This window comes from Chiloscyllium plagiosum, unplaced genomic scaffold (genome assembly GCF_037043375.1).
Source record: "Chiloscyllium plagiosum isolate Xiang-an unplaced genomic scaffold, Cpla_swu_hap1 HiC_scaffold_18, whole genome shotgun sequence".
NCBI lineage: Eukaryota > Metazoa > Chordata > Chondrichthyes > Orectolobiformes > Hemiscylliidae > Chiloscyllium > Chiloscyllium plagiosum.
In genome coordinates, this window is record NW_028270156.1 from 88,205,667 (window position 1) to 88,220,659 (window position 14,993).

Here is a 14,993-nt window from a genome sequence, read left to right on the forward strand (position 1 = left end):
GGTGACAGCAGATCTATTTATTATAATCACATAGGTTATTCTGTGGCAGATTCAATGTATTAATTTCCCCTGTCTTTCCTGGATCTCACCACTATGTGTAGTGTTCACAATGCTCTGATTCATTCAGCCAAAAACTGTTCTGTCTGGTTGACAGTTACCTCCTCCTTTGATCGATGTAATTGTCATCTGTTTCTAGAACGTGGATACACAGTAATGCGCCAAGAAAAATGCAGCTGTCGTCCTCTGAATAACATGCATTCTGGTCTATTTTTAAAAACATCCCCTTCTACTATAGATACGAACTGACAGAGGTAATTGCCAATTGTTTCTGTTATCCAAAGCAGAATTATTTTTCTGTGCCCGTTGGGTGGGATTTGACTGTTTTGATTGGGTTTTAATGCCCTTGGTTCCATACACTTTAATTCTGTCGCTCAGTACTGACAGTGAGACATATTTTTGTGACAAGTCGGGCCCATCAGAGACTGAAGGGCCATAGCAAAGGAGAGAATCCCGGTGACCCAGAGGTGGAAAGCAGAAGAAAGTCTGTGATTTTACTTTTGTTGTTATCCGACATTTTCATCATTCTGTGGTCGGTGCAAGAATGATAGAATTCTTTTATTATAACATTCGGGGAACATACCTGAGACATTACAACAGTTCGGAATTTATATTTGCAATGGTTGGCGTTTCACTGGTGAATTTAAATTGCTGCATAAACACTCAGTTCAAGTTCAGACTGCAAGTCAAAGAAATGAAGTATCCTGTCATATTAATTATCCAATTAATAAATAAACAAAATATCGGAGAGTAGTCTAGAGAACCCAGTATATATATCGCATGAATGAAAAAAAAAACTCACGAAGGCTATTGCGAATAACTAGAACCCAAGCATTGAACCTTATAATACCCAGTGTCATTACCTTCCACTCCAAACAATATACGTTCTGTTTGCTATGAATTCTTAATTCAAGTCAGTGTATTATCCCGATCCCATTTGCTTTGATGTTGCAAACTAACTTTTCATGTGGGACTTTGTCAAAAGATTTCTGAAAATCTAAATACCCACGTCCACTAGATCTCCCTTATCTATTCTCTGAGATAATACCAACTTAACAAAATTATTTGAGGAAGTGACAAAGTTGATTGATGAGAGAAGGGCTGTAGATGTCATATACGTGGACTTCAATAAGGCGTTTGATAAGGTTCCCCAAGGCAGGCTGATGGAGAAAGTGAAGTTGCATGGGATCCAGGGTGTACTAGCTAGGTGGATAGAGAATTGGCTGGACAACAGGAGACTGTGAGTAATAGTGGAACGGAGTTTCTCAAAATGAAGAACTATGACCAGTGGTGGAGTAGCAGTTAGTGAAGGGGACTGTCAGAGAATGCAGCAGATTATGGATAGATTGGAGAGTTGGGCAGAGAAATGGCAGATGGAGTTCAGTTTAGGCAAATGCGAGGTGATGCATTTTGGAAGATCCAGTTCTCAAGCAAACTATACAGTAAATTAGAATCCCTACAGTGTAGAAACAGGCCATTTGGCCCAACAAGTCCACACCAACCCAGTCCCCTACACCAATTAGTCTAGACTTCCCCTATCTAATGCACCTTGCTTACATATCCCCAAACACGATGTGTAATTTAGCAAGGTCAATTCACCTAACCTGCACATCTTTGGACTTAAGCCCTGAGGAAATTGACATCCGGAGAGATCTGCATGTTCAGGCCCATATTTCCCTGAAGGTGGTAATGCAGGTCAATAGAGTGGTCAAGAAGGCATACAGCATGCTTTCCTACATCGGATGGGGTATTGAGTACAAGATTTGTCAGGTCATGTTATAGTTGTATAGGACTTTGGTTTGGCCACATTTGGAATACAGCATACAGTTTTGGTTGCTACATTACCAGAAGGATGTGGATGCTTTGGAGAGGGTGCAGAGGAGATTCACCAGGATGTTGCCTGGTATGGAGGGTGCTAGCTATAAAGAGAGGTTGAGTAGAATAAGATTATTTTCATTAAAAAGATGGAGTTTGAGGGGGGGGATCCTGACTGAAGTCGACAAAACCATGAGAGGTATAGACAGGGTGGATAGCAAGAAGCTTTTTTTTACCAGGGTGGGGGACTTAATTACTAGGGGTCACAAGTTCAAGGTGAGATGGGAAAGGGTTAAGGGAAATATGCGTGGAAAGTTCTTTACGCAGGGAGGAGGTAGAGATGGAATTGATAGCGTTGCTTAAGATGTATCTAGACAGCTACAGAATGGCCAGGGGACAGAGGGATACAGATCATTGTAAAATAGGTGACGGGTTTTAATTGAGGATCTGGATCAGTAGAAGCTTGGAGGGCTGAAAGGCCTGTTCCTGTGCTGTAATTTTCTTTGTTCTTTTTTGTTAGCGTGGTTTTGTCAGAGGGACAAAATGCATCACAAGTGTGGTGAAATTTTTCGAGGAAGTGACCAGGTCTTTGGAGGAGAGTAGGGCAATTGATGTAGTTTATATGGATTTTAGCAAAGCCTTTGACAAGATTATATTCAATTCCCTACAGTATAGAAACAGGCCATGCAGGCCAACAAGTCCACACTCACCCTCCAAAGGTTAACCCCCCAGACCCATTCCCCGACCTTTACCCCTGCCTAATGCACCTATCTCTATGGGCAATTTAGCATGGCCAATTCACCTAACCTGCACACCTTTGGACTGTGGGAGGAAAACAAGCACCCAGAGGAAACCCGCACAGACACAGTGAGAATGTGTAAACTCCACACAGACAGTCACCCAAGTCTTGAATCGAACCCAGGGCCCTGGTGCTGTGAGGCAGCAGTGCTAAGCACTGAGTCACTGAACTGTCCCAAAGCCACACATAGGAGATTAACAACTAAAGTAAAAACACATGGAATTCAGAATAAATTAGCAAATTGACTCAGTCAGAGGAAGCAGAGGCAAAGCTGAAAGAAGACTGTTAGTGTAATTGGAGACTGGCATCCAGTGGGATCAATTTTGGATCTTTTATTGTTTGTGATATTCATAAATGATAATAAAGAGTGTGTGTGTGTATGTCTGCATATGGGAGGAGAAAGTGAGGGCTGCAGATGCTGGAGATCAGAGCTGAAAATGTGTTGCTGGAAAAGCGCAGCAGGTCAGGCAGCATCCAGGGAACAGGAGAATCGATGTTTCGGGCATAAGCCCTTCTTCAGGATTCCTGAAGAAGGGCTTATGCCCGAAACGTCGATTCTCCTGCTCCTTGGATGCTGCCTGACCTGCTGCGCTTTTCCAGCAACACATTTTCAGCTATGTCTGCATATGTGTGTGTTCATGTATGTGGGTGAATGTGTGTGTTGTTGGGGGTGGGGGGGGGTGTGGTTGGGGATATTAAGTAAGTTTGTGATGACACAAATATTGACTGGGTGGTTGGCAGGAAGAAAAATATTCTAAGGCTACAAACAAAAATAGGTAGATTGGTCAAACAGGCAGATCAACGGCAGATAAAATTTAATCCTGATAAACCTGACGTGATACATTTTGCCAGAAGTTGCAAGACAAGGCAGTACTCAGTGAATGGGAGGACACCAGGCTGCATAAAGCAACTAAAAGATCTTAAGGTGCTTGTTAACAGATCTCTGAAGGTGGCAGGACTGGCTAATAGGGTAGTTAAGAAGGCGTAGATGATATAGTCAAGATGTAGGTTATAAGAGCAGGGAAGTGCTGTTGGACTTTGTTTAGGCCATAGTTGGACTATTGTGTTTAGTTCTGGTCACCGCAGCATGGGAAGGATGTGTTTGCATTGGAGGGAGTGCAAAGGAGGTTCAGCAGAATGTTGCTTAGGCTGTAGCAATTTAGCTGTGAAGAGGGAGGCTGGATAAGCTCGGGTTGCTACACTAAGAACAGAGATTGGAGTATCTATGAAGACCATAGACAGGGTGAATAGAAAGCAGTTGTTCCCCTTCATCAAAGGGCCTATAACGGGGTGGTGTAATTTTAAGCTGAAAGGCAGGAGGTTCAGAGGGGACATGAGGAAAATTCTTCCCACCTAGAGGTTGGTAAGGGACCTGAAATTGAAATCGGAAACCTCAGAAAAGTACTTGGAAGAGCACTTGAAATGACATAACATTCAAGGCTATGGGCCAAGTGGTAGAAAATGGGACTGATGTAGATTTAGTGTCATTTTGGTGGGACAAAAATGATGGTCCAAAGGGCCTCTCCTGTTCGATGTGATTCTGTTATTTGAGAATTCTGAGGATAAGGATCTGAATTTGTTCCTGTTTATCTTTGTATTTGTTTTGAGAAAGTATTACCTAGTGTGAGTTCGAGCAGTTGTTGTAGTCAGCATCAGCTTTTGGTTCTGTACCAGAGTGCTTATTCACAGATAGAATTTCCTAAATGGGTTGCAAAACTGAATTTAAAAATGTGTTGCTGGAAAAACGCAGCAGGTCAGGCAGCATCAAAGGAGAAGGAGATTCGATCATTCGGGCATAAGCCCTTCTTCTGGAATGAGGAGGGTGTACCAAGCAGGCTAAGATAAAAGGTAGGGAGGAGGGCCTTGGGGGAGGGGCATTGGGAATGCAATAGGTGGAAGGAGGCTAAGGTGAGGGTGATAGGTTGGAGAGGGGGTGGGGGCAGAGAGATCAGGAAGATGGTTGCAGGTCAAGAAGGTGGTGCTGAGTCTGAGGGTTGGGACTGAGAAAAGGTGGGGGGACGGGAAATGAGGAAGCTGGAGAAATCTGCATTCATCCCTTGTGGTTGGAGGGTTTCTCCAGCTTCCTCATTTCCCCTCCCCCTTTTCTCAGTCCCACCCCCTCTCCGGCCTATCACCCTCACCTTAACCTCCTTCCACCTATCGCATTCCCAACACCCCTCCCCCAAGTCCCTCCTCCCTGCCTTTTATCTTAGCCTGCCTGGCACGCCCTCCTCATTTCTGAAGAAGGGCTTATGCCCGAAACGTCGATTTTCCTTCTCCTTTGATGCTGCCTGACCTGCTGCACTTTTCCAGCAACACATTTTTAAGCTCTGATCTCCAGCATCTGCAGTCCTCACTTTCTCCTAGTGCAAAACTGAATTAACAAGAAAAGCAGTGGGATAACAGTACTTAGTAAAACAGCTTTCAGGGTGTTCTACAACATGACGTATTGATTGGCTGACTAGCCTCAGCAAAATGAAGGTCATCGCTGAAAAGAATATTGAAAGATATTTCAATATTGATGGGACTGATAGTGGGTGAAATCTGCAAGTCTTATTGTTTGAATACAAGTTGGAATTAGCATGTGAGACCTAATAGGATCAGATTAATCCAGTCTTTGGATATCACATCATTAAAATAAACCTGCTGTCATTCAATGATTTTAAAAATAATGAGATACCACACAAGATAACATAGTCTCTGAAACTGTCTCTTCTTCAATTTTGAGATAATTCTCCAATTCTGAGACATTGCCAGCAGCAGGAAGGGAGAGGTTATTTCACAAACAACAACATGTACTTTCGAAGGCTAGTTATCTTGAAAGTATGCTACATCATCCTTCACATTGTTAGTATGCCTAGTAAATCTTGTAACAACTTAAGTTATATAAATCTCTACATTTCCACTGTACGCCTGATATGCCAGATGACAGTATGCTCACTAACTGAGTTTAAAGTGAATAGTTTCAGATAGGAGGCTCCTCAGTAATATGCAGTATTGTGGGTTTCTCTATGCTGTACAGAATGTGAATACACTGAGGCCACATTGATGGAATTTGGCTGAGCACTGACCCTATCTGGTCAAGAAAGTGTTCAGCAAGATGGTCTTTCCCTGTAGTAGTTTAAAGCCTGCTATTTCTCAGATGGGTTTTGTAATGACCCACTTCTTAATGACACCTGGTGTTTCCCATTACTTGATGGAAAGAGATGTTGTTAGTGGATCTTGCTCAGGCAGCTTGCTCCAAATGGGAGCCCAGCTACAATATTAGCAAAAGGTGAGTTGAGCAGGTCATTATGGAGTGATAACTGATGGTGAGCACAGATGGCATTGACTATCTACGTGTTTTCATCAATCAGTGGATGTGTGGGGACACAGTATTTGTGAGGACAGCTCACTGGGAGCGGTGTTAAGCACAGGGTTCCATTTATGATGTGTATTGTTGAATTATTTGTTTGTCAAAAAGACGTGTGAGTTATGCTATTTGTAGAAAGAGGCATAGTGCTGTGGTGCACAGTTTAACAGGACAAACACTGAGATCTGGAGTGTTGTGGTAGCAGCTGTCCCACAGAGGATCAAATAACTTTGTCAAACAGGATGTTTCCCATGTTGCCCTTTGTTGCTGTTATCCTTTGATGTTCCCCAAACGATAATGGTCTATGTGAAGATACTCCCATGTACATTTCCTTGGGATTGTTATTTCATTTTAGGCTATTAATTTGCATAAGTATTTATTATTGTTATTATTATTTTGTTGGTACTGATATTTTAGAGATAAATGCCCAGATATATTTTTAGACCAATTCACTGTGAGGCCATAGTGTTACACCTTGATGTAGTACTCCATCAACTTTGTGAAATCTCTGTTATTGGACCTGGTCCAGAGGCCTCACCACTGTGGAAATTGTTTGGTCCAAAAGGATTTTTCACAGGTGAAAGCCAAGTTGGTTTATGGTGACTGACGTGTGATTTAGGATATTTGATATTTTTGTGCTGCTCCAAGGCTCCAATTAGGATCAAGAACATTTGGCCCGACAGAGTGAAAGTCAGTGCTGCTATTGTGTATTTCTGATGAAGAGCTTATGCTCAAAATGTTGATTCTCCTGCTCCTCGGATGCTGCCTGACCTGCTGTGCTTTTCCAGCACCACACTCTTTAATTCTAATCTCCAGCATCTGCAGTGCTTTCTCTCTGTTGTGCCCTCCAGTTGAACTGAAATTCAACATTGAGAGACTCGTGAGTTGGAAACTGTAAATGGATCACCAGTTAATTCATAGTCCATCAGTTGCACACTGCCAGAAGAATATGAATCATCTGTCAACCGTGATTTACAAGATGCTCTTTGCATCATGGTGTGGGACATCATTGCACCGATTGTCACATGGGATGTCTGTCCAAGCAGTGATGGTGATTCACACCACAGAGGCAGATTTATATAGATATATAAATTCCAACCATTATAATTGCTGTAGTACAAGTCAGTTCAAGATCTTGCTGGGCAATTTTAGCCAATCTGCTTCTTAGAATTTTTATTGCATCTTCCTTGCATTCTGGGTGATTGGAAAGGAGGTGAGTGGGAATGACTGCTCGCCTGTGTTCACTTTATGGGTAGTTGTTCATGACTAGACCCTTTGCTGGTTGGGGATGGCTATTCAGGGAACTGACCTCACATAGGGCAGTTTAGTATGTTCAGCTCCTGTTTGGATGACAGTTCTGAGGTAGGGCCACTTAAATTGAAACATTACCTCTGATTTCTCTCCACCAATGCTGCCAGACCTGCTGAGCTTTTCCAGCAACTTTTGTTTTTGTTTTTGATTTACAACATCCTCCATTCTTTCAGTTTTTATTTGTCATTTTTCATGTTGTTTGAACCACTGTGTGAAAGTGAGGTGATTTATTGAAGATCACATTTAGGTGCTGAATAACCCCAGATTGCTTTGTGGTTATTGATGGTTGGAAAGTATATCAGGGTGGGAGTAAGGTATTATTTAAAGGACTTGTTATTGCCAGCTAACAATTGAAAGTTTATAAATGTTTGCAGTAACAACAACACTGAGCTGAACATTCCCCCAGTACATTGTCTATGTCAGGGCAGCTGCTGGCACAGCATGTTTTATATCAAGGGAGTAATGCAGTGGATCAGACTTTTTGATGGAATAACAACCTGTTACTTCAATTCCAAAAAAGTTCACTCGAAGAAAATGCTGTTGATGCTTGTGCAATGGCATGGGGTGTTCAGCAGAGGGTATCATTTTCAACACAAGAGAGAGAGAAAGAGAAAGAGGGAATTAACCCCCAAAACAAAAGACACTCCATTGGACAGAGACACAGACACAGAGATTACTCACAAATATACAACACACTGATACATTCCCAGGCTGAAGCAAACCTCATGGGAGAGAGGGAATATGAGACACCATCAAGAGAGCTGGGACTAACTGGAATATGAGTATCACCACTTCAGTCTGTCCATGTCTTAACTTCCGTTTGTCCCTGTCTGACTTTTCCTCTCTCTCTGTGTCCTTTTGTCTGCCTCCCTCTTTCTATGTCCCTCTCACTGTCCTTCTCTTTCTCTCTGTCTCCATCTTTCTATTTCTCTCTCTCTTCCCTATCTCTCCCTCTGCCCTTCTCTCTCTCTCTCTCTCTCTCCCTCTCTGAGATTCTCTAGCTCTCTCTGTCTCTGTTCTTCGCTTGCTCTCCTCCTCGATCTCTCTGTTCTCTCTCTGTTCCTGTTTCTTCATCCCCACTCTTCCTCTCTTCTCTCTGTCACTTACTCCCTCTGTCTCTTTTTCTCTCATTCTCTCTTTCACCCTGTCTTTTTCTCTTAGATCTGAAAGTGCCCACACAATATTGCATCCCCCTATTCTGTTCCCATTTACTCCCCTCCCAAATGTTTGCCCTTCCCCAATTATTTTGCCCTCCCAAATATATTCCTCATCAAATGTGTACCCTCACAAATATTTTGCTGTTCCCCCATATCATGCTGAGCCCCACTCCCTGGTGTAGAGATTAATGAGTTTGTCTGGACTAACTGGCCTGTAGCTGACTGCTTTCGTGCACAGCAAGATCACAGTCCCAGAATTATGGAAGCTTCACATCACACAGATAATCCTTTCAGCCTATCATGCCTCCCTACCACCAGAACCACCAACAACACCCCATCCTCCCACCACACCCCCCATTAAATAATCCTGGTGCTGTCCAGCTACTCAGGCCTTGCCCCGAATGGCATTGTTACTCCCCTACCTGGGGAGACCGCTCTTCCGCCCTGTCTCATACTCTGCCTCTTTGTCCTCTCACCCCTCCATCTCTCTCTCTCTCCTACAACAGCCCCTCCCCCCCCCCCCCCCCCTCAAGCCCCATCAAACACTCCCCCTCTCCCTGGCTCTCTCTCACCACCTCCTTGCTTCCCATTCCTCCGTTCAAGAACTCAGGGGCATGGCTACTCCGCCTCCTCTCACAGACACACAACCCCTGGGCTGAAGGACATGGTGAGTATGTTCAGAGACTAACTGGTCTTTTGACTGACTGCTGTAATGCACAGCAAGATTCCAGTCTGCAGCCAACCGATCACACATTCAATGAGAAAGGTACTTTATGCCCCTTCCACTCATCCCTCCACCCCCTGGCCTGGTTTGGACAACAGTGAGGGTAAAACCTGGGAGAGACAGGGGAAATGTGTATCCTACTGCATTAACTGCATTTGGGAAGTCCAAATCTTCCCAATCCCCCTTCCCTGCCACTGGGACAGAGCAGAGGGGCCAGGGAGAAAGAGGGAGAGAAAATGCATTGAGAGAAAAAGAGAAGAACCAACAGATAGAGAGAGGGAGAGAGAATGAGATAATGACAGTCAGAGGGAGGGAATGAGAGAAAGAGAGTTCAAGGGAGGAAGAGACCGCAAGTGAAAATCCCAAGGACAGAAACAAGATGTCAGGCTAATAAAAGCAAGTATATTATCTCCATTCTTTATCTACCTTCAGAGACTGGTGTACATTCACCCCAAATCTCTCTAATTGTCAATGCTTCCCAGGGTCCTATTGTTCATCGTGTATTTCCTTGTCTTGTTTGTCCTGCTCATGTGCATTACATCACCTCACCTCATTACTGCTGTTTCCTCGACATGAAGGATTACTTTCTGTTTAGAGACTTATTGTTAAGTTTCACCATTTTATCATGAAATTCAGTGGCACTGCTATTACTGAGTCCCCTTTATCCATATTCTCTGGGAGTGAGGGACAACTGGGGGGGTATATGGGCCAAACACATGCAAATGGGACTATTTAACAGTGAAAACTGAGTGGCATCATCAAATTGGGCCGAAAAGCCTGTTTCCATGCTGTAGACCTCTAGCACTCTATAAATCCTTTACAATCACAGCTCCATCTCCCTCTGCTTGACAGTGACTATCACCCACACCCCAACGCTCACCAGCTGCTACTGAAGTTTTCCACTGAATCTTGTTGAAACAAGGAAGACGCCACATCACTCCCATTTTATTTCAGAATTCCAGGAATTGCTTTTCTTGAGTCAATGTAATGTCTCATGTGTTTTGCTCTATCCTTTATAGAGGTGAGAGAAATACACCACACTGTAATATCGAGTCCAAATAGTTGGCAACTTTTTGATCCTTTGATCACACAAATACTCAGACACCAGCCCTGCATTATCTCAGTGATCAGAGCTACTTCTTTCCATCTGAAATGAACTGATTATCCATAATCTAAGAATGAAATAAATGATTAATAACCAACCAATTAATAAAGTTAAAATTTCAGAATCATTTCTTTTTTTCCAACTGAAATGCACACATTTTGAGATCAAACTGTAGCAGCTTCACTGTAACAAATGGGTGTAAGTGGTGGGGAGAGAGAATCAAATGAGCTGCTGCACACACAAACAGTACTGTAGGAAACTAAGGTGTTGATATTTGGGGAATAATTAAATTGTGATGTAGTTGGACTGGGGGAACCTCACTGGACTTGTAATGCAGTGACCCAGGATACAAATACCGCAATTGGCAGAATTTAATCTCAAATAATTAATCCATCTGGAATTGAAAGTTAGTTTCATAGTCCCATTGCAGAACCTAACACCAATTCTGTAAATACACATCTGCTTCACTCATGTCCTTCACCAAAGGGAATCTGGGAATCTTACCTGGTCTGGCCCAGAAGTGTTTTCAGAAGACATTAAATAGTTCTGACTGATATATAATGCATGGTTAAAGATGTATGTTTCAGACATGAGTGAGCAATGAAAACAGGAATGCTATTCGGTTTCAGCTTCGACATTGAAATTGGCAACACACACAATGAAGACAGTAAAGTACTTCTTCCTAACAACTGGTAGCAAGACAGACATGGTCTAGGTTGTTTTTGCTGATTATTACATCGCTTCACTCCTAAATGTTGATTGCCCTTTAAACACCACGTGCTTCAAATGGCAAAGACGGAGAACAGATTCTGACTGGGGAGCATCAGAGTCGCAGTAGCAACACTAGGGACCAAATTCGTCAATTCGTGAGGAGATGGTCAACCAGACTAGACCTGAAACTCGCATGAAGGGAACCAGTTAGAGAGAACAACTTACTTGTGTCCCGCTCCTCCTATAGATGGAGCCTAGAAAGAGAGAGAGAAGAGCAGTCTGGCAGACAAAGGGATGAATAATTGTGAGGCAGGGAGAAAGACAAGCTGATCATGGAGCTACAGGTGAAAATGGAGTTGGCTGTGCCTGAAGCAGCCCGTGTCATGACCAGGGCCTGGGTTGTGGAGGGTCGATACAAACTTAATGGGCCAAATGGTCTCTTTCTGCAGTGTAGGGATTCTATGATCTTTGATAAGTTGAGTGATGATCACAGATAAGTACCTAATGCAATTAATCATTAAAGCAAACATTAAAAGTTAGAGCTACATAAACCCTGTTAACTGAGCTAAACGTTGAACTGGGAACTGAACTGAACTGCATTGCCAAAGAATCATCAATCTTGGAGAGATGGCACAGGAAGATTACCAGGACGGTACCAGAGCTGGAGAACTTTATGTAAATTTGTTCACAAATGGGAACATCATTGGTTGGGCCGGCATTATTTTCCTTCCCCAATTGCCTAGAGGGTAGTTAAAGGTCAAGCACATTGCTGTGGGTCTGGAGTCACATGTAAGCCAGACCAGGTCAAATGGCAAATTTCCTTACCTAAAGCACATGAGTGTATCAGACGGGTTTTCACAACAATGTTTTAATGGGGAAGACTCCTTGCTTTTCCACTGAAATTGAATTCAGTTCCCACCATCTGCCACGGTAGGATTCAAACTCATGTCCCCAGAACATTGACTCAATTTTTTCTGCCCTTGCCCAGTCCCTTCCCACTTCCATATGTGATTCCTCTGATGCCTTACTTTGGTTCTGGATGCTGCCAGGTTTATAGTGTTGTCAATCACAGGGACCCTGTTTCCAAAACTCATTCAACTTTCACGACAGAATAATCATCTCAATCCTTGTGCTCCTCATGTTGTGGCTCAGACTGGGAACACTTCACAGTTCCCATCTTCATATCCCGCAGTTTGACCTACACTGCTGTCCTACAGGGACAAATCACCTTTGGGTGTAGAAGGTTGGACTGGGCAAGGAATGGGAATTTTAATCAGTCACTAAGTTAGCTTGGAAATATCTGCTGCACATTATATTCCATCTGCTAATTCCTTCCTCACTCAATGAAGTTGCCCATATCTTTGGTCCACAGCCTTCTCTCCCACTCACTGTAGATCTTTTCAGTGAACCTTGAAACATTACATTTGTTCCCTTCAGCTACTCATTGCTATCAATTGTAAGTGCCTGTGTCTTTAGCAGTGACCCTTCAGGCAGCCCCACTGGGTACTAACTCGAAGAAAGTGAGGACTGCAGATGCTGGAGGCCAGAATTGAAAAGTGTGGTGCTGATAAAGCGCAGCAGGCCAGGCAGCATCTGTGGAGCCGAAGAATCAACGTGTCGGGCATAAGCCCTTCTTCAGGAATGAGGCTAATTTGCCAAGTGGGCTGAGATAAAAGGTTGGGGGGGAATTTGGGGGAGGGGCGCTGGGAATACGATAGGTGGAAGGAGGTGAGGGCGAGGGTGATAGGCCGGAGAAGGGGTGGGGGCGGAGAGGTCGGGAAGAAGATTGCAGGTCAAGAGGGCGGTGCTGAATCCGGGGTTGGGACTGAGATAAGGTGCAGGGAGGGAAATGAGGAAGCTGGAGAAATCTACATTCATCCCGTGTGGTTGGAGGGTTCCTAGGCAGAAGATGAGGCGCTCTTCCTCCAGGCATCGTGTGGCCAAGGTCTGGCGATGAAGGAGGCCAAGGACCTGCATGTCCTTCGCGGAGTAGGAGGGGGAGTTAAAGTATTCAGTCACGGGGTGGTTAGGTTGGTCGGTGTGGGTGTCCCAGAGGTGTTCCCTGAAACGTTCCGCCAGTAGGCGGCCTGTCTCCCCAATGTAGAGGAGACCACATCGGGTGCAGCGGATACAGTAAATGGTGTGTGGAGGTGCAGGTGAATTTGCAATGGATATGGAAGGATCCATTGGGGCCTTGGAGGGAGGTGAGGGGGAGGTGTGGGCACAAGTTTTGCACTTTTTGTGGTTGCAGGGGAAGTGGAGTGGAGATTGGGCTCGTGGAGGGTGTGGACCTGACGAGGGAGTTGCGGAGGAAGTGGTCTCTCCGGAACGCTGATAGGGGTGGGGAGGGAAATATATCCCTGGTGGTGGGGTCTGTTTGGAGGTAGCGGAAATGACGGAGGATGGTACATGTATCTGGAGGTTGGTGGGGTGGAAGGTGAGGACCAGTGGGGTTCTGCCCTGGTGGCGATTGGAGGGGCAGGGTTCACGGGCGGAGGTGCAGGAAGTGGAGGAGATGCGGTGGAGAGCATCGTTGACCACGTCGGAGGGGAAATTGCGGTCTTTGAAGAAGGAGGCCATTTGGTAGTGGAATTGGTCCTCCTGGGAGCAGATGCGGCGGAGGCGAAGGAATTGGGAATATGGGAGGCGTTTTTACAGGGGGCATGGTGGGAGGAGGTGTAATCTAGGTAGCTGTGGGAGTCGGTCGGTTTGTAGTAAATGTCTGTGTTGAGTCGGTCGCCCGAGATAGAAATGGAGAGGTCTAGGAAGGGGAGGGAGGAGTCTGAGACGGTGCAGATAAATTTGAGGCTGGGGTGGTACTAGCTCATCAAGCTGGAAATGACCTTGTTTACTGCCCACCAGCTAGTCCTCCACCCTCCAGGGCACAGCAAACACCGTGACATTCATGGTACAGTCTCTCTTAACATCGCAATGGTGTCACGAACCCACAGAAAACCCACAGAAAGCAGAGATGAGGGAGGGAGGCAGAGAAGTGAGGGGCAAAGAGAGAGAGAGAGACACACACACAGGGAGAGAAATAGGGAGACAGAAGAGGAGAGACAGACACACTGTCTATGCCTATGAGGGAGAGAGAGCTGTGAGGGCTCACTGGGCTGAATACATCCCTAAATGATGAAACAAAATTCAGAGACAGATCTATAGTCAATGACAGTGTGGGGATGGCATTTCAAACCCATGGCCAAAGGAACAATGATGGGAACAATGTCAAGGTGAGTACTTCCTCTGTACCTAACACCATTCTGTCCCTGTCCTGGGAGTGTTTGAATAGGATGGAGTGGAGGGAGATTTACTCTTATCAATCCCAGGATTGTTCCTGTCCTGGATGTATACAGTTGGCATTACATGTGGCATTACAGAGGCAACATTTCTCTTTGTATAGCTTCTGCTGTCATTGCCCTGTCAATTTTGGTGGGAGATGGATAAAATGGAGATGTCTGAGTCCTTGAAGTATGAAGCAAGCTCCATTAAACAATCCCTGGATGTTAGACTAACATGGGACATTCACACACATAGGTCAGCTTCCGTCATTTGTACAGAAACCACCCTGAACCCCTCGATTAGATTCCAGTCTGAAACTCACTCCCGCATATCTGGTATTCTTTATACAAACCACCCCGAGACCATCACTTAGATGTGGACATTATTGCAGTGTTCTGATTTCTGTTCATTAAACAGCCATAATCATTCTCACTCAGTCTCATTTAGTTCCCATTTCTACAAGTAGATTCTATCTCATTTGTTTTCTTTTTGACTGTTTTCATTTCTATCTGCATCCAAATGATATCCAATGTCACTATTTCCGGTGTTAGTGTCTATAGTTAAAACATCTGACATCGCAATGTCCAGCATTACACTGTCATGTGTCACAGTCTGATCTCACAGTATCTAGTGACAGTGTCCAGAGTGACAGTGTTGTAACCAGGGTGACCGTGTCAAGAGTT